At 37.9% G+C, this 20141-nt stretch overlaps 1 long non-coding RNA gene across 5 annotated transcripts; it reads left to right on the top strand.

The window, feature by feature from the left end:
• The first annotated feature begins 28 nt into the window (after window positions 1–28).
• On the top strand, window positions 29–15417 carry LOC107817702 (uncharacterized). 5 transcript variants are annotated; one of them, XR_012697262.1, is made up of 6 exons: window positions 29–437; window positions 530–632; window positions 12430–12743; window positions 14117–14196; window positions 14587–14634; window positions 14822–15417. It is a non-coding gene; the product is annotated as an uncharacterized LOC107817702 (long non-coding RNA). The 5 variants fall into 5 exon arrangements; XR_001655264.2 differs by lacking the exons at window positions 29–437; window positions 530–632 and having other exon boundaries at window positions 12188–12561; window positions 12670–12743; window positions 14117–14152; XR_001655263.2 differs by lacking the exons at window positions 29–437; window positions 530–632 and having other exon boundaries at window positions 12188–12561; window positions 12670–12743.
• Window positions 15418–20141: the final 4724 nt, after the last annotated feature.

Here is a 20141-nt window from a genome sequence, read left to right as displayed (position 1 = left end):
TATATATATAAAAAGCTGGGAATAAGAATCCTATGACCAGCATTTGTATTTATCTATTCTCTCCTATTTTTGACAATTTTCAGTTCTCTTCTTTTTTGTCTTCTATTTTTCACATTTACGTGCTTTGAATAAAAAAAATTCAACAGTCGCTTCTCCTATTTTTTCTCACCTAACAGTGGCTTATTTACTTCTCTTAGTAGTAACTGAAACACTCTCTCCCTTATCATGGTTGTCGTATTACTGGGATAAAACGCCTCCATCTCTTCTCCCTTTTTCCTCCTTCTAAAGTGATTGCCCAATTGCTGATATCTTTTCCTTTATAAATTGATGATTATTGCTGAGATTTGAGTTAATCAACCCATATTATTTTTATTACTATTTTTCAATGTATGAATTCAAGCACTCTGTTTCCAAGCTACTATCATTAGGAACTACAGGTAAAATATTCTTGCCTGTGATTATGTAGTTTAATTTTTTTTTTTTTGTGGCTTCTGTATATAAATTTTGTCCTTCCTTTTCTCTTTGTAAGGAGATCCAAAAGGGATTCCTTTGACTCAACATGTCTCTCATACTGACCTGAAGTTCTTTTGAGCAAACCATGAAATATTGGCAAATTAGGAGACGTACATATGGTATTACTTTCCTTACTGATTGCTCATTATATCTATTAGTTCTTAATGTGTTCCTTAATTTGTTATTCAACTTTGTTGCTGGACTTTTGAGGTTTTTGTTCTCCTTCACGTGTTTCTACAATTTTGTTTTTCATGTTGACATTAATTACTGCTTTTGATAGTGTCACGATCCAATTTCACCTGTAGGTCGTGATGGCGCCCAACACTACAGTTAGACAAGCCAACTAATAAATTAAGCATACATTGATAAAATTTAAAACCAAGAAAATATAAATCCAAACTCTACCAATGTGTGTGCCAAGACCTGGTGTCACAAGTGAATGAGCATTATACAATAGACAGAATATAAACTCCAAATACTGTCTGAAATAAAATAGACAGAATATAAATATCAGAAGAAGAGACACTGGTAACTGCAGAACGGTTCAGAAGGCAGCTCACCACTATGCCTCTGGATGACGTGTGTATGTGATAATAGTTTCTCCACTAGTACCTGTCTCAGATCCTGCACAAAAAGTGCACCAAGTGTAGTATGAGTACGTAAACAACGTGTACTCAGTAAGTATCAAGCCTAATCTCGAAGTGGTAGAGACGAGATGGCCGACTTTGACACTCACTATAGGTCAATAACAATAACTGAAATATATCTAGAATATTTAAATCAGCATGATTTACAGAATTTACAATAATTTATTTAATCAGCAGAGATAATCAAATTCCTTCAAATGTAACAATTCTCAATATATTAATTAAATTCCTTCAATTCAAATAAATTCTAATTTATCAATTTAATCTCATTTACAGGAGTAACAATTAATCCCTAAACAAGCAAGAATAATAATTCATTAATTTTCAAGGATTTTTTCAATTTATTACTTAGCTTCACAAGCTGAAATAAATTATTAAAGTATCGTGTAATTATTATTATTAAGCACGATTTCTGCCGAGGACGTATGGCCCGATCTAGAGTGTCGTGTACACTGCCGAGGGACGTGCGGCGCGATCCATAGATGCATCTATCTTGCCGAGGCGTTCGGCTCGCTCCACAAGAAAGGAGGACATTTTCTTATGTGTCTCCGGAAGGACAGTATGTTTATTATAAGATAAATTTGGGAGGAGAATAATTTCTTTTAACAATTAATTGATTTAAACAAAATCAAGCATATGAGATTTCCATCCTTTAATATCTTTATCTAACAATTCACAATATATTCATGTAGATATCAATTAATATAAATAAATCAAAGAATACAATTTACACAAGTAAGGCATGCTTTGTGTCACGACCACAAATTCCCTCCGTAGGATGTCGTGATGACACCTAGTCTCTAAGACTAGGTAAGCCTATCAATGCGGAATAATAATAAATATCTGAAATAAATAAACTACAATTCAAACAATTTCAACTCCCAAAACCCGGTAGAAATAAGTCACAAGCTTCTAAGAATTTATTCTCAATGTCTCTATATGTCAAGGTCTAGATAAAATATAAGGAAGCAACATAAAATGATAGAAGGGGACTCCGGAGTCTGCGGACGCTGGCAGATATACCTCGAAATCTCCGTGCGCAGGTAACTCAATGACGTCTAGGCTGGTAAAATGTACCTGAATCTGCACAAAAAGATGTGCAGAAGCGTAGTATGAGTACACCACAGCGGTACCCAGTAAGTGCCAAGCCTAACCTCGATAGAGTAGTGACGAGGTCAGGTGAGGCCCTACTGGAACATAATAATGGCATGGTAAAATGTTTATCAATGTAGTAAAATAAAATGACATTGAAAATGAATCAAATAGTATGTCACATTTAATGACGGTCCATATCTCTGGCTAGGGACCTCGGAATTTGATTCCGGGCATACACCTAAGTCCCAAATCACGATACAAACCTACCAAACTTGTCAAAACACTGATCCGAGTCTGTTTTCTCAAAATGTTGACCAAAGTCAACTCAATTAAGTTTTAAAGTTCTAATTCACATTTTAATCCATTTTTCACCTGAAAACTTTCTAAATTTAAAGATGTTAATGATTCAAGTAATGGTAAATAGTACTTAGATCACATAATTAATCATTAAATATAAAGATGACATTTTGGGTCATCACATTCTCCACCTCTAAAACAAACGTTCGTCTTCGAACAGAGTTAGAAAAAGTACTTGAGCTGGTGAATAAGTGTGGATAACAGCTGCGTAAATCATGCTCGACCCCCCAAGTCGCCTCCTCGACCGGATGACCCCTCCACTGAACCTTTACGGAAATAATGTTCTTTGACCTCAGCTTTCGAACCTGCCTATCTAAAATAGACATTGGTTCCTCAACGTAAGATAGATCCTTGTCCAACTGAACCGAACTAAAGTCTAACACATGAGACGGATCGCCGTGATATTTCCGAAGCATAGAAACATGGAATACCGGATGAACTGCAGAAAGACTAGGTGGTGGTGCAAGTCTGTAAGCCACCTCTCCAACTCTCTCAAGAATCTCAAAAGGCCCAATATACCTAGGGCACAACTTGCCCTTCTTCCCGAACCTCATCACACCCTTCATAGGCGAAACCCGGAGCAATACCCGCTCACCAACCATGAATGCAACATCACGAACCTTCTGATCCGCATAACTCTTCTGTCTAGATTGGGCTGTACGAAGTCAATCCTGAATCAACTTAACCTTTTCCAAGGCATCCTGAACCAAGTCTGTACCCAATAGCCTAGCCTCGCCCTGTTCGAACCAACCCACTGGGGACCGGCACCGCCTACCATACAAGGCCTTATACGGAGCCAACTGAATGCTTGACTGGCAATTGTTGTTGTAAGCAAACTCCGCAAGTGGTAAGAACTGATCCCAAACACCCCTAAAATCTATCACACACGCACGAAGCATATCCTCCGGTATCTGAATAGTTCATTCGAACCGCCCGTTCGTCTGAGGGTGAAATGTTGTACTGCCCTCCAGAACCGTGATGTAAACTGCATATCCCGATCAGAGATGATTGATATCGGTATGCCGTGAAATCTGACAATCTCGTGAATATATACCTGAGCCAGTTGCTCTGAAGAGTAAGTAGTAATCACAGGAATGAAATGAGCTGACTTGGTCAATCTATCCACAATCACCCAACTACATCGAACTTCCTCCGAGTCCGTGGGAGCCCAACAACGAAATCCATAGTGATTTGCTCTCATTTCCATTCTGGAATTTCCAACTTCTGAAGCAATCCACCCGGTCGTTGATGCTCATATTTCACCTGCTGACAATATAGGCACCGAGCTAGATATTTCATTATGTCTTTCTTCATCCGCCTCCACCAATAGTGTTGTCTCAAGTCTTGCTACATCTTCGCAGCACCCGAATGTATGGAGTACCGCAAACTGTGAGCCTCCTGGAGAATCAATTCACGAAAACCATTTATATTTGGCACACATAGCCTGCCCTACATCCGTAATACATCTTCATATCCAATAGTGACTTCCTCATTATCGTCGTGCTGAACTGTGTACTTAAGGACAAGTAGATGGGGGTCATCATACTGACATTCCTTGATACGATCATAAAGAGAAGACTGAGAAACCACACAAGACAAAATTCGACTCTGTTCGGAAACATCCAATCTGACAAACTGGTTGGCCAAGGCCTGAATATCCAAGACCAAAGGCCTCTCTGCTACCGGTAAATATGCTAAGCTGCCCAAACTCTCCGCCTTATGACTCAAGGCATCGGCCACTACATTGGCTTTCCCAAGATTATAGAGAATGGTGATATCATAATCCTTAAGCAACTCCAACCATCTCCGCTGCTGCAAATTACGATCCTTCTGTTTAAACAGATGTTGTAGATTTCGGTGATCGATGTAGACCTCATAATAGACACCGTACAAATAATGCCGCCAAATTCTTCAAGGCACGAACAATAGCTGCTAACTCAAGGCCGTGGACCGAATTTTTTTTTTCATGTACCTTTAACTGTCTGGACGCGTAGGCAATCACCCTACCGTCTTGCATCAACATCGCGCCGAGACCAATACGCGACGTGTCACAATACATAGTATAAAACCTTGAACATGTAAGTAATACCAATGCTTGTGTCGGAGTCAAAGTGATATTGAGCTTCTGAAAGCTTAACTCACACTCATCTGACCCTGTAAATGGGGCACCCTCTTGGATCAATTTGGTCTTAATAGTTATTCATAATCAATTACAGAATCGTTATTTAACCTCATGTTAACAAAAATCTTGTTGCAAACCTTCACAATACTGATAACTAGATGCGAGGCATGAAGACTTAATAATTATTTACCTGAATTAACGAGTCACATTTAACGCCACCTAGGCGGGCACCTACCTCGTAGGTTAAAAATTAATAATTACAACACGAATTTGACAACTATGCACAGAGAATTTCATATAAGAATTTTCAAATAAGCCTAACAGGCATGACTCCCTATTAGTACTATAGTACAAATTTAATTTTACAAGGGAGAACTTAAACACAAGAATTTTTCTCACAAGGATCTCGTCCTTATATAACTTCCACCGCAGCTCGTAGCCCGATTTAAACATATCAATTTATATAAAAATATATAAATCTCGTCCTCAGTTCTGAATCACAAGTAATATGCACATCGTGCCAATTGAAAATTTCCATTTTCTCCTTTTAAATAATTTCGGTTACACCAAATCACAATACATAATGAACCTCACACCGGTAGGGCATATAATTCATAATTTGCAATTAATTATTCGGAATTTACATCAAAATTTACCAAAATGAGTAACAAAAAGCCACATTTAGCATCGCAGCTCTTATAAGTGACCAACGCTAAATGATAGGCGAAGTTATCTCCATAGAATCTCCCAACAAGAGTAAACACATAAGTAGATTATAGAATTACGAAGCTCACTCATAAGTGGAGCACCATAGAAGGACTCGTTTCGATACTGAGATCCGAATCAAGTTAAGGAAATTATTCCTTTCTATTATATCAAGGTCGTACATGTAACGACATCAACTGATGTAGCGACCTCCGCCATACCATAAAAAATATATCAATGGCTGAATCTTCACCTCTAGGACGCCTTCTACCCGCCTGTGCTTCACCCCTAACTAGTCGTGTGGGTGGTGTAGTAACTTCAATGGGGCACGTAGCCTGAGTGCTTTAATGAAATATGTCTCTCCCAAGTTTGGGACAATTTTCTCATGATGTGCCTAGTATCACCGTATTCATAACAACCCCTTTGCGGATTAGGCTGCTCATATTGAGTTTGTGCCAGATAACTGGAATAACCATTGTAGGAACTCATGTCGGTGGTGCATTAAAAGAACTTACTAGAGCACCCCGAGTAATCCGATATATGGACTGGGCTGGACGACTGCCTGAGCCAAGTGGGCGGTGTTGCATTGGCTGGTCTGCCCTCTTCATAGGCTTACCACGAACACTGGTGGAGAATTATCTCTCCCAAGCAAATTTCTTCTTTTGTTATGCTGACTCAACACTTTTGAGCTGACCCATTTCTTAACATACTCTTTGATTCTTCTTTGGGGTAACCCTTACCCCTATTTATACATAACGATCACAAAAGTAGAGCTACATACAGACAAATCTTGGCACGAACCACATAGTCCAGAATCTCGTCAACAACTGTACTTCCTCCAAAGCACCCCAAAATTCGCAACCGTGACGTCCACGCTAAGTAGACCTTCTGTAAATTTAGAGTTGTTTCTATAACACCTTTGGTACTGAAGTATAGGATTATTAAGGAGGCGGACATACCGCAAGTCCCAACCTTATCCTCTACGAAATCTCAGGCCTTAAACATGTGTAAATTTTAGAGAACCTTTCAGTACCATATATATACATTTCAGGCCCAAAACCGATATAATACATGACCCCGCAATCCACCTATTAATAGTGGACGGCGTGAAGTCATATGTCACAACGTCCGATGATCCACAATAATAACCTTCACAACTCATATAAATCAACCAGATGCCAATGTCCGTTGCACCCCGCACATGATTCACTAGGTGATCTCTTAATACGCCCACATCTTCAGTCGCAACCACACGTTAAGGAAATGTTTGAGCATCTCTGGCTCCCTCGTAGTCCATCTGCGGCATCATGAATCGTCGATGAACAACTGATATTGAGTGTGCAATGTCATACACGAGTGGATACAAAGGAATATGAGATATATGTTTCAAGCTAAATCAATGCCGCACGATAAGGAATCAAAGAATTGAATATTTTCCTAATAGTTCCATAGCCTCCCGAAGATAAGTACAGACGTCTCCGTACCGATCCACAAGACTCTACTAAACCTGCTTGTGACTCATAACACCTCTGAACCTAGGGCTCTGATACCAACTTGTCACGATCCCAAATTCCCTCCGTAGGATGTCGTGATGGCACCTAGTCTCTAAGACTAGGTAAGCCTATCAATGCGGAATAATAATAAATATCTGAAATAAATAAACTACAATTCAAATAATTTCAACTCCCAAAACACGGTAGAAATAAGTCACAAGCTTCTAAGAATTTATTCTCAATGTCTCTATATGTCAAGGTCTAGATAAAATATAAGGAAGCAACATAAAATGATAGAAGGGGACTCCGGAGTCTGCGGACGCTGGCAGATATACCTCGAAGTCTCCGTGCGCAGGTAACTCAATGACGTCTAGGCTGGTAAAATGTACCTGGATCTGCACAAAAAGATGTGCAGAAGCATAGTATGAGTACACCACAGCGGTACCCAGTAAGTGCCAAGCCTAACCTCGGTAGAGTAGTGATGAGGTCAGGTGAGGCCCTACTGGAATATAATAATGGCATGGTAAAATGTTTATCAATGTAGTAAAATAAAATGACATTGAAAATGAATCAAATAGTATGTCACATTTAATGATACCAAATAATTACAAATAATATCTCGTGGAAATCAAAACAAAATTTCCTTCAACTTTATGAAAATCACAATAATAATCAAAGGCAACTACGGCCATAAATCAATATCAACAAGGGCACTCCCGAGGTACAGCCTCGTAGTCCCAAATCATAAATAAATTCACAATATCTCATTTTCTTATATCACCGCGGGAGCCTTCACAATTTATTTAAAGAAAATATTTTTCCCGAAATAGCATCCCGCGTTTTAGCCACCCTTATCACACCGCATGACTTCTAGTAGTTGCCCTACTAGCCACGCGTATCAAGCCACCCTTATCTCACCGCATGCGTTTCAACACCCAGACCTTATACCACCGCATACGTATTAATATCACAATATATCACAATTTGCACCTCAAGTACTCAAAAAATTTAACTTGCCAAAAAAATTCAACAACAATATTTTTTCACAATAAAGAGCTCACGGCTCATGCCAAAATAAATCATCAATAATAGTTTGCCACAATAAAGAGCTCACGGCTCATGCCAAAATAAATCATCAATAATAGTTTGCCACAATAAAGTGCTCACGGCTCATGCCAAAATAAATCATCAATAATAGTTTTCCACAATAAAGAACTCACAGCTCATGTCAAAATAATTCATCAATAATATTCTTCCACAATAAAGAGCTCACGGCTCCCTCACAATGAGTATAAAAATATTCGTGGGGGTCGCCGGATCGGGACTATAGGAAAAGAAAGATAGGATGGTCCTCGGGAAATTACCATTAATTGCTACCACGTTATGGAAATAACATTTCTATTTTCACACGATAGGAATAAGGTCTGCATACACAATATTATTCGCACAATTCATTATGTGGGATTATGCTGGATATGTTGTTGTTATTATTGCTACCAAGTTGGTTGCTTGCTGTGTACTAAGTACTCTCTGTATTTCCTTTATTGCCGGCTATTTCGAAACAACTTCATCGGCACTCCTCTCTCTCGTAAACATCAAAGGGGTGGCAATCTGCCTTATCTTCTGCTTTTGTATTAATATATCCTCTCATTTTCAGTAACTAACTGCTATAGGGACAACGTGTGACATGTAAGTCACTCATGTAATCCAACTACCACCACGGACGGACTGACAAATTCTGAACTTCCCACGTATCTGTTATGCCCAACGGTCCCCTGTACTACAAGTAATTTATGCCCAACGGTCCCCTGTACTACAAGTAATTTATGCACACACCTTAGTGCAGGCCAAGTACTGTAGTGACAAATTCAACTAATAACTATGATTGCCTACCATTAGAAAAATGAGATTATATGTAAAGGAAGGGTTTGGGTGTCAAATATATTACAGTAACAATAACTACAAACGAGAAGAACGTTAACTCCTGAATGTATTGATTAATTACTAGAATTTGTGACTACTGCCCAGCTGAAGATGCAGTATGTGTTCTCGCTATCTACGAGAAAACAAAAATAAGAGAGTTCAATCATCAATGATAGAATAAAATCGCACGACAGAGAGAAATAGAACTGAAATTGTTCCTAAATTTCATAGCCTCTGAAAGATAAGTACAAAGGTCTCTGTACCGATCCTCCAGACTCTACTAAGCCTGCTCGTGACTCGTGAGACCTAGGCAACCTAGTGCTCTGATACCAACTTGTCATGACCCGGAATTCCCACCTTCGGGATCATGATGGCGCCTAACATTTCACTTGCTAGGCAAGCCAACGTTAGAGAAATTCTTAAGCGAGTTTTAAACAACTCAAATAATTAAACCAATTGAACTGAAATGAAACTAAAACGAAGTGCGAAGTGGCATAAAACCCAAAAATGTCTATAGAGTCACAAGTGCACGAACTTGTAGAAGTGCTACAAATAAAGTCTGAAATAAGTACAATTATCTTGAATGAAATGAACAGTAAATAAGGAAAGAGGAAGGGGACTTCAAGGTCTACGGACGCCAGCAGATCTACCTCGAGTCTCCAAATATGCCAATCCGAGCTGATGCACCTCACGTACAGCTGTGACCAGTACCCAAATCTGCACAAAAAATATAGAGTGTAGTATGAGTACAACCGACCCAATGTACTTCGTAAGTGTCGAGCCTAACCTCGACGAGGCAGTGACGAGGCTATGACAGGAGACTCACATAATTAAACCTGTACAAACGAAAATATACGTACAACATAACAACAATAAAGATTAAACATGTACTATTGGGAGGGGGCATGCGAAGAGGAACATGATACGATAGCTATAACAGAAATAACAACATAAAACCGTCAAGTAAATCACCAACAAATGGAAACGGATAACATAATGAATAAAGACTGCACGACATCACCCATCGTGATTTTACTCTCAACCTCACCATGGAACAACAATAATGGCATGGCATCACCCTTCATGATTTTACTCTCAATCTCCCCATAAAATGATAAATACGGAACGACATCACCCTTCGTGTTTTAACTCTTAATTTCATCATGAAACGATAAATACGGCACGACATCACCCTTCGTGCTTTAACTCTCTTCCTCACTATGTATTAATCAATAAATGAAACAATAATCGACACGGCATCACCCTTCGTGCTTTATCACTCTCCCTTATAATGTAATAATGAATACATAATATTTGGGGAGAGAGAATAAGCAAGAATAAACCTTACGTCAACAACGGTTCCACAATACCAAACCTCAACTTCCAAAAATACTCAATTATCACAAATAGTTCATAAATGCGGAAAGAACGATCAATTAAGTAATAAACTGGTCTAAGAATGGATACCATAAACAAAGAAGGATGTAAATTACAAGAAACAAGTTCCACCCGTATGCTTTAACCCATCAACAACGCATAAGTACTCGTCACATCACATATACATTGTACCCAAATATTTAAACACGTAGCAAATACATAAACAAGTCCTAATCCCTCAAATCAAAGATTAACCACGATACTTACCTCACTCCGCAGTCAATTCAAAGCTCTACGGGGCCTTTCCTCTAGAATCCGCCTCCAAACACCTCGTATCTAACCACAATCGACTCGATAACGTCAAATAATGCTAAAGGAATCAATAACAATACATAAAGATAGGATTTTTACCCTTTTTCCAAAAAGTAAAAAAAAAAAGTCAACCCTGGGCTTGCTTAGTCAAAACCCGAGGTTCAGACCAAAATCCATTTACCCATTTACCCCCGAGCCCGATTATATAATTAGTTTTGAAATCCGACCCCAAATTGAGGTCTAAATCCCAAATTTTGCAAAACCTCGCAATTCTTCCTAAATCCCTAATTTTCTACCGTGGAAGAACAAAGATTAAGGCTAGAAATTAATGGGTAATGTTAGAAATGGAAGAAAACGAGTTAAAGTGTACAAACCTATAAATTGGTGATGAGTTCCCCCTTCAAAATCGCCTCTAGGCCGAGCTCTAATGGAGAGTTTATGAAAAATGGGTGAAATCCCATTTTCGAAACATTTAAATCATTGGGCGTCAGGTCTTCTTCGCATTCGCGAAGGGCTTGACGCGATCGCGAAGCACAGCTTCCGGGAATGGCCTTCGAGTTTGCGAGAAATGCTCCGCATTCGCGATGATTCTTCCCCCTGACCATCGCGTTCGGGGCCCAGGGTCCGCGTTCGCGTAGCACTCCAGCCCAGTCTCCCCCAAGCCCTCAATGCTTCACATCCGCGGAAAAGCAGCCGCATTCGCGAAGGGCCTGACACGATCGCGAAGCACAGCGGCCAGAATGGCCTTCGTGTTCACGATGGTTCTTTCCCCCTGACCATCGCGTTCGCGGCCCAGGGTCCGCATTCGGGTAGCACTCCAGCCCAATCCCCCCAAGCCCTCAATGTTTCGCGTTCGCGAAGGGCAAGCCCCCCTCCACTTCGCGTTCCCGACGAGGTCCCCGCATTCGCGAAGAACAATCCCTTCCCCTATCCCAAACAACCCTTCGCGATCGCGGGACATTCTTCGCGGTCGCGAAGAAGAAGATAACAGAAACCAGCAGAAGCTAAAACCAACATTTTTCCTTAAGTTCAAAACACCTGTAGCATATCCGAAACTCACCCGAGCCCTCGGGGTTCCAAATCAAATATGCACACACGTCCAAAATTATTATAAGAGCTCGCTCGCGCGATCAAAATACCAAAATAACACCTAAAACTACGAATCGGACACCAAAACGAATATAATTTTCAATAAAACTTAAGAACTTTCATTTTAACAACCGGATGTCCGAATCACGTCAAATCACGTTCGTTTTGCACCAAATTTTGTAGACAAGTCATAAATATAGTAATGGACCTATACCAAGTTCCAGAACTAAAATCCGGACCCGATATCAACAAAGTCAAATTTCGGTCAAACTTATAAAGTCTTTAAACCTTTAAACTTCTAATTTTCGACAAAATACGATAACTCGAGTTAGGGACTTTCGAATTCGATTTCGGGCATACGCCCAAGTACCAAATCAGATCCGGGTCCGTTAGCTCAAAACGTTATCCGAAGTCAACTCAAATAAATTTTTAAGGCACGAATTCACATTTAAATCAAGTTTTCACACAAGAGCCTTTCGAAAAAGACACGGAATGCGCACGCAAATCGGAGAAGACGAAAAGGAGCTATTTAAGATTTCAAAATACAAAATTAAAGGTTAAAACTCTAGATGATCTATCGGATCATCACATTACCATTGTTGAAAATCCCTATACTCTTTCTCCTCCCTGTTTGCTCTTCTACACAGATTTTGCTTCATCTTTGTTGATTTACTTTAATTCCTTAGCTAATCTCTAAATTCTTTCCCCATCACAGTTTCCAATTTGCGTTTTCTAGTTATTTGCGCTTTGATTTTTGATTCTGCTCCGTCTTTAACTTACTCCTTCGCCATCGCAGAAAAATTGGATAACAACTGCTTATGTTGACGCCCATGAAGTATTCAAAAATATGCCGCATTGTTGACTTTACCCACGGATTCAGGAAATGCTGCAAATTTATTCACACTTGCATGTCTATAATCCTTTCAAAGTTAATCTTTACCAACTATGTCTTCTTTGCATATCTTTTCAGCATTTTAAATGTTAGACCCTTGAAGTTTCATAATTCAGTTGAGCGCATGATTTATTTTTCTTTTAGGTTGATAGATGGTAGTACAAACGAACAAAAGGCCGTGAACAGATTCAATTTGACCTTCTCCATCTGTATTTGAGGTGAGCCCCGAAGATCCTTAACTATTATGTTTTCTGCACAATTGATAACCAAGAGTATAAAGATTCTATTATGTTTTTTCCTCTCAAGAACATGCACTTGAACTAACTTGAAATCTGTAAGAAAATTTGCAGTAAGAAACTTCTAAAATTTTATAAGAAATTTAAACCTAAATCCATGTAGAATGTTTTATATCTAAGAGAATTTTTTTATTTTGAAGAGAACCAATAACATTTCCAAATGAATATTAAGGCTAGAATATCTGATATGTTAAGTAATATAGATAATCACAACACAACTTTATGTGGCATAAATGATTGCTTAATTGCTCTACTGTAAATTGGTCGTTATTTATCCCTAATCAGTAGCAATTTTCTTATGCCTTCTTAACTCAACTTGATAAAGATTTATCATTTATGTGTATATAATCTATTGATGGGTGAAGAAAATTAAGGAGGAAGAAAACTAACTACCCTACAATCCACACCCATGTAAATACCAAATTGAAAAAAAAAATGAAGATTAAGACTCACCAACAGTTGTAGCAGCGATGAAGAGATGAGCCAAGGTAGTTAAAATACTAAATCCACACCACAGAAATAGTGCTAGAAATAAAAGAGAAAAAGAAAAGTACAAAGCCAGAGAAGAAGATGCTCACAAAAATGCACATATGAGGCGACATAGGCGGAGTTAAGTGCAATCAGTCATTATTAACAGTTGGGAAAGATTTTTTTATTTAATAGTGATGACTGATGACCATTGAATTTATTTTTATGTCTATAAATATTGATTATAATTTACTAATATGGAGTTTAGACCGGTAATGTGCTTAGTTGTATGGTTCTCCCTTATAATTGAGTACTACCAATACAACACGACACAAATTGTTTAATTGCCACGAGGTTAGTGTATTCGTCTTCTCGAGTTATCCTTCAGGTGAGGCATTTTATTCCCTAATGACAATTGCGGTCATTTGAGATTATGAAAGTAGAGCTTTCACCAAATTATCATGGATGCTTACGGGAAACATAATATCTTCCTCCCTTGAATTTTAGTTGTTGACTATGAAATTTTGGTATACAAGGAAAGTCAGTAATGTTCACATTATCTTTGCATGTGTGTGGAGCTTAATTAAAGTTTGTCAATAATTTATATACAAATATTTATAAAGCTAAAAAATAAAATCTGATGTGGAACATTCCCCATGCTCACGGATGCACTATTTATCTCTTTTCTTCTTTTTTTGGAAATTTCCCCGTCTACAAGATTTTAAATAAACCCACAAGAAAAAACATATCACTTTTGAATTACAACTTTTTGTTTTTATTTTTATTCGATCTGGTGATTTATACACAGTTTACTTGCCTTGGTGCAGTTTATGCAGCAGAGCAGAGATGACATCTTCGTCAAGGTTGAATTTCTCTTTGGATCAGTTTGTGTTTTCCTTAACTCTTGGTATATTTTTGTTTCCACATTATTACCTCCACTTTATAGATGTAAAAAAGTAAATTGTCCTATCTAAGTTCTCAAATAAATTATAGTAGTAAATATTTGTCCTGAAATGCAAATTTGGTTCCTTACTTCTTTGACGAGAATCAAAATAAATATGTTTTCCCTACAATTATAGAGAATTTTAGTTTTGTGATTTGTCTTTAACGATTACAACTATTACATGCATTACCTTTAAAATTTGACTCGAATGACTGGGTTAATTTACTGGTTTATAAACATATTTAATCTTAATGTTTGACTGTAACGTTAAGCCCCATTGCAACTACTAAAACATTCATTTGTTTAATCAAAATTTCTTACTGTCAAATGTTCACATTGATTTCCTCTTTCCAGGTTTTACCAATCTTTACGATCAAGCTTTGCTTCTCTCAGTCAACAATGGTGAGCAACACTAATATCCCCATTTTGTGCTTTCTGATTTCAACTACTTGATGGTAGGCTTATAACCCTGTGTTTTAGTCGCTCATTGCACTTTAGTCGCTCATTGCATTCTAATTCACTGCACTTTACTTATGTTGAACTTTAATTAGTAGTGTTTTGCACTTATTATGTGTTTTATGTCGTGTAGGAGTGATTCCAAGTTATTTAGATGTTGTAGAGCTAATTCGAGCTATTTGGAGCATTGAAGTCTAAGTAGAAGCCCAAGTGATTAAATCGGGGTCGCGTTCGGGGGTCGAGGACGAAGTCCGAATGTCAAATATTGGAGAAACGAACTTACTCGAAGAAACTGCACAGCCGCGCTGCATGGGGCGGCACGACAATGCAATTTATGCCGAGATAGCACAAAAATATTAGAGTAACTTTCCATTTCCGCTAAAAAAAGATAATTTTGTCCGGGGTTTATTGAGGGATGGCTTAAATACACGGAAAAATACCATTTTCGGGGACTTTTGACAGATTTTCGACCTAAGGAGGCAAAGGAGGTTTGGGAAGAACACAAGCATAAGGATTTCATCATTCCTTCCTCACTCAAGATTCGGGTTTGGATTGAATTTATGTTTTTCTATACTTTAGTTATATTTGTGAAGAACTTCTCCATGTCTATGGAGTAGTTCCTTTTGGGTTTTGATGGATTTGGTGTATTGATGATTGTTTGTAGATTATAATTCTATTTTTATGTATTTGAATCATTTTTGGAAGATTTAATTATTGCATCTATATTCACTTGTTTTTGTAATTGAAAGAGGCATAACTTGTGATATCTTTGCATTATATTGTTGGTTGAGTTCATAGATTCTTCTAAGTAATTGAAAGAGGCTAGTTGAATTATTGATTAAACCTAGTTAGGAGAATAATCGAGAGAGGCTATCCTAAAGACCAATCCATTATGGATTCTTGCATATCTTCACAGAGATTAAATTGGTTCATATTGAGAAGTTGAGACTTAATCGAAAGAAAAGTTTTTGCTGAACATTTGAACTAATAATTGTGATGACCCAAAAGGTCATATTTAAATTTAATAATTAATTCTGTATTCTAAGACCTCAAAAAGCACTATTTATCATTTCTCGGCTTGCGTGTGCAGCCCGTATAATTTTCCGAGAAGTTTTTATATGAAAAATTGATTAAAATGTGAAATAGAGCCTTAAAACTCAACTGAGTTGACTTTGGTCAATATTTTGAACAAACGGACCCGGATCAATGTTTTGACAGTTTCGGTAGGTCCGTCTCGTGATTTGAGACTTGGGCGTATGCCCGAAATTTAATTTGGAACTCACTAGCTCAAGTTATGTCCATTTAATGGAAACTAGAAATTTAAAGGCTAAAGATTTCCAAGTTTGACCATGGAATTGACTTTTTGATATCGGGCCCGAAATTCAATTTTAGAGTTAGATCTCGAACAATTATCTTGCACTTATTCTGTCAAAACCCTATCCTCTCCCACCGATAACCTTAATTGCTTATTACTTATTTCGATAGTCACTAGTCAATAGCTGTAGATTTTAGATTCTTAGTCATATAAATCTCAACTGTTGATCCTCCTAGATAGCAATCTAGCTACAAACTACGAGAATACTGTTTAAATTCAATCCCTGTGGACACGATATTATACTATACTATCTTTGACTAGCGAGCACAATTTAAGTGTGTGTTTTGCGCTCATCAAATTTTGGCACCGTTGTCGGGGATTGGCACTCAATAGTGTTTGAAATAGTTTGTAGTGCTAATTCAGGAATTAGCTTTTAATTTTTATGTTTTTTTTTATTTTTAGTTTTGTTATGTTAACTTCTCTTCAAGATTTCTTTTGTTGAAGAAATCCTGAAGAGCATGTTCTTGTTATTGAACTCTAAATGATGTGAAGATGAAGTACAACCAGCCTAAGGAAACAGTTGAAGAGTTAGCAACGGAATATTATCAGCGGTGTGCTACGTGTTTTAAATGCGGTAAAAATTATCTTTGGGTTGATTGTCAAGCAGGGAGTGGAGACCCTATGTCTAAAATAAAATCAACTAGGTAGTGAAGGCCATATGTTGGAAAAGATAATAGGGAGAGGAGACCATATGTCTAAAAATAAAATCAACTAGGGAGTGGAGACCCTATGTTGGAAAAGTGACTTGGGAGTGGAGACCCTATGTCTAAAATAAAACTCAACTAGGGAGTGGAGACCCTATGATGGAAAAGGCGACTAGGGAGTGGAGATCCTATGTCTAAAATAAAATTAAATATGGAGTGGAGACCCTATGTTAGAAAAGCGACTAGGGAGGGGAGACCCTATGTCTAAAATAAAATCAATCTAGCAAATTATTAACCAAACGATTCAAAATAAGCCTCCGAAACTACCCACGAATGAAAGAGGTTCAATTTAGGTTATTATTAAAAAAGGCAACAAAAGTCAACCCCGGACCCGCTTGGTCAAAATCTGAAATTCGGACCAAAACCCGATTACCCATTCACCCCTGAGTCCGGTTATGTAATTTGTTTCGAAATCCGACCTCAATTCGAGGTCTAAATTTTAATTTTGCAAAAATTTCTAATTCTACCCAAATCTCCAATTTCCACCATGAAAGATCCTAGGCTTAAATGATGAAAACTTATAAAATATAATGGGTAAATGAAAGAAAGTAGATTAAGGTCACTTACCAATGAATTAAGAAAGAAAGGCTCTTGGGAAAATCGCCTCTAAGGTTTTTAGGGTTGAGAATTTGAAAGAATGAGTAAAATCCCGTCTATCTTAGTTTTTACCCAGCTGCGGATGTCGCAATTGCGATATTTTGTTCGCAATTGCGATATTTTATTCGCAATTGCGAACATCGCAATTGCGCGAAAGAGGTCGCAAATGCGAACTCCTCTCAAAAACCCAGTCAATGCAAGTGCGATGTTTTTGGTCGCAAATGCAAACCCCCAGCTCTCACAAATGCGGACCACCTCTTCACAAATGCGAAGATTGCCAAGGACCGTGTTGAGTCACAAATGTGACTCCGCCTTCACAAAAGCGGAAATGGCAAGTTCGCAAATGCGGACTTTTACCTCGCAAATGCAAGGATCCTCAAGCCTGCCCATGCTCGCAAATGCGAGCTAGATCTCACAAATGCGAGACCTGCACCAGAACACCAGCAACAAAAGAGGCATCAACTATTCTACCAAGTCCGAAATCACTCTGTAGTCTATCTGAAACTCACCCGAGCCCTCGGGGCTCCAAACCAAGTATGCACACAAGTCCAAAATATCATACGAACTCGCTCGCGTGATCAAAAAACCAAAATAACACCTAAAACTACGAATCAGATACCAAAACAAATGAAATTTTCAATAAAACTTAAGAACTTCCATTTTAACAACCGGACGTCCGAATCACATCAAATCAACTTCGTTTTTCACCAAAATTTGTAGGCAAGTAGTAATTACAGTAATAAAGTCATACCAAGCTCTGAAATAGAGATCCGGACCCGGTAACAACTAAGTCAAACTTTGGTCAAATTTATAAATTCTTTAAACTTTTAAACTTTAAATTTTCAACAAATTGCGATAACTCGAGTTAGGGACCTCCGAATTCGAATCCGGACATACGCCCAAGTCCCAAAATCATGATACGAATCCACCAGGACCGTCAAAAAACGGATTCGGGTCTATTTTCTCAATAAGTTGACTGAAGTCATTTCAAATAAATTTTAAAGTACGAATTCATAAATTGATTTGACTTAAACTGTCGGATTTGAAAGCATGTCAATTCTTTGCTGGAATTACTAAAAATGAATTAGAAATTGTATAGCTCGTCACTATCTTCAGTTCCTTATTTATTATTGTTACTTACTGAGTTGGTTGTACTCATACTACACCCTGCGCTTCGTGTGTAGATCCAGGTGATCCCGGATACAGTGGGTGTTGATCCTTTCACACGGTCGATTTTTCGAAGATTCAGAGGTAGACGCTATGTTTCGCAGACCCTGTCTCTCCTTCCCTATCTTTTTGTGTATTTCATTTGGTCTCAGTTTATTATAGACCGTATTCTCCAGACTTGTAATATATAGATGCTCATGTACTCAGTGACACCAGGATTTGGGGAGTGGTTGTAACGGTATCCGTAAGGATTGCGGATTCTATTTAAAAGAAATTGTGGTTTATGAAGTTTTCGGCTTGCCTAATTTCGAGATAGGCGCCATCACAACAGGTTAGAATTTGGGTCGTGACACTGACAATATCAATAGCCACCCTTATCGCTCCTATAGCCACCCTTATCGCTCCTATAGCCGCCCTTATCGCTCCGCCCAGACAATATTCCAACAAACATATCAACAGTGAAATGCCACCTTTATTCCCACGTAATATCAACGGTGAAATGCCACCCTTATCTCCTCAAAATAATAACTCACACAACACAACAATTTATACGGGAAATTATCACGACAACATAACAAAATCAATTCATATCATAATTTGCCCAATGGCCACAACCAAAATTACAAAGATACAACAAAATCAATTACTTTCACAACAAATAGCCGAAGGCTCCACACAATGTGTATAACACCCCAAAAATAATCAACAGAGATAGAAATTACTCAGCATAAAGCAAAGCCTTCATTAATCCAAATTCTCAATAATTATATAAACACCTCTTCTTAAGCTCATTTAATTAATTATTTACAGAGGAAAAATCCATAATGAAATTAAATTCCAATAATTATCAAACCAACAAATTCACGGAGTTACAGCAATAATCAAGTAACAATCACATCAAATTGTTATATAACAACAAATTCAACAACAAGGATTTAGGCATGACAAATATATGATTAAATATATGCCAACAATTATTCAATTTACTACATAATATGCCTAAGACTTTATCTCAATGAATTTTGCACATATAAGCCCGAGTACGTACTCGTCACCTCGCGTACATGGCTTTTCACATTTCACAAATGGCACATAAGACTCGATGCTTAAGGGGTAATTCCCCCGCTCGAGGTTAGGCAAGACAGTTACCTCGACTTGCTCCAATTTAATCAAGTAGTATGCCTTTTCCTCAATTTTTTCAAATCCGATCGACTCGAATCTAGTCATAATTAATTTGATACAGTCAAAAAAAAAATTAGAATCAATTCCATAAGCAAAATACTATGGGACCCACGTCTCAGAATCCGGCAAAAGTTACGAAATATGAACACCCATTTACTCACGAGTTCAACCATACTAAAATCATCAAATTCCGATAGCATTTCGTCCCTCAAATCGTGATTTTTCAATTTGAAAATTTTCTTCAAAAAGCACCATTTTCCTCAACTCAAAACACAAATTAAATGATAAAAATAAAGATAAAATCATGGAATATATTAAATACTAGGTAAGAACACTTACCCAATCGAATTGCTTGAAAAATCCACCAAGAATCGCTCAAAACCGAGCTCTACAAGTCAAAATATGGTGAAAATGGCCTAACCCTCGAT

The sequence above is a fragment of the Nicotiana tabacum genome, chromosome 12 (assembly GCF_000715075.1).
Source record: "Nicotiana tabacum cultivar K326 chromosome 12, ASM71507v2, whole genome shotgun sequence".
In the NCBI taxonomy this organism is placed as follows: domain Eukaryota; kingdom Viridiplantae; phylum Streptophyta; class Magnoliopsida; order Solanales; family Solanaceae; genus Nicotiana; species Nicotiana tabacum.
The sequence above is the reverse complement of the archived record's forward strand: the minus strand, read 5'-3'. Positions and strand labels throughout refer to the sequence as shown.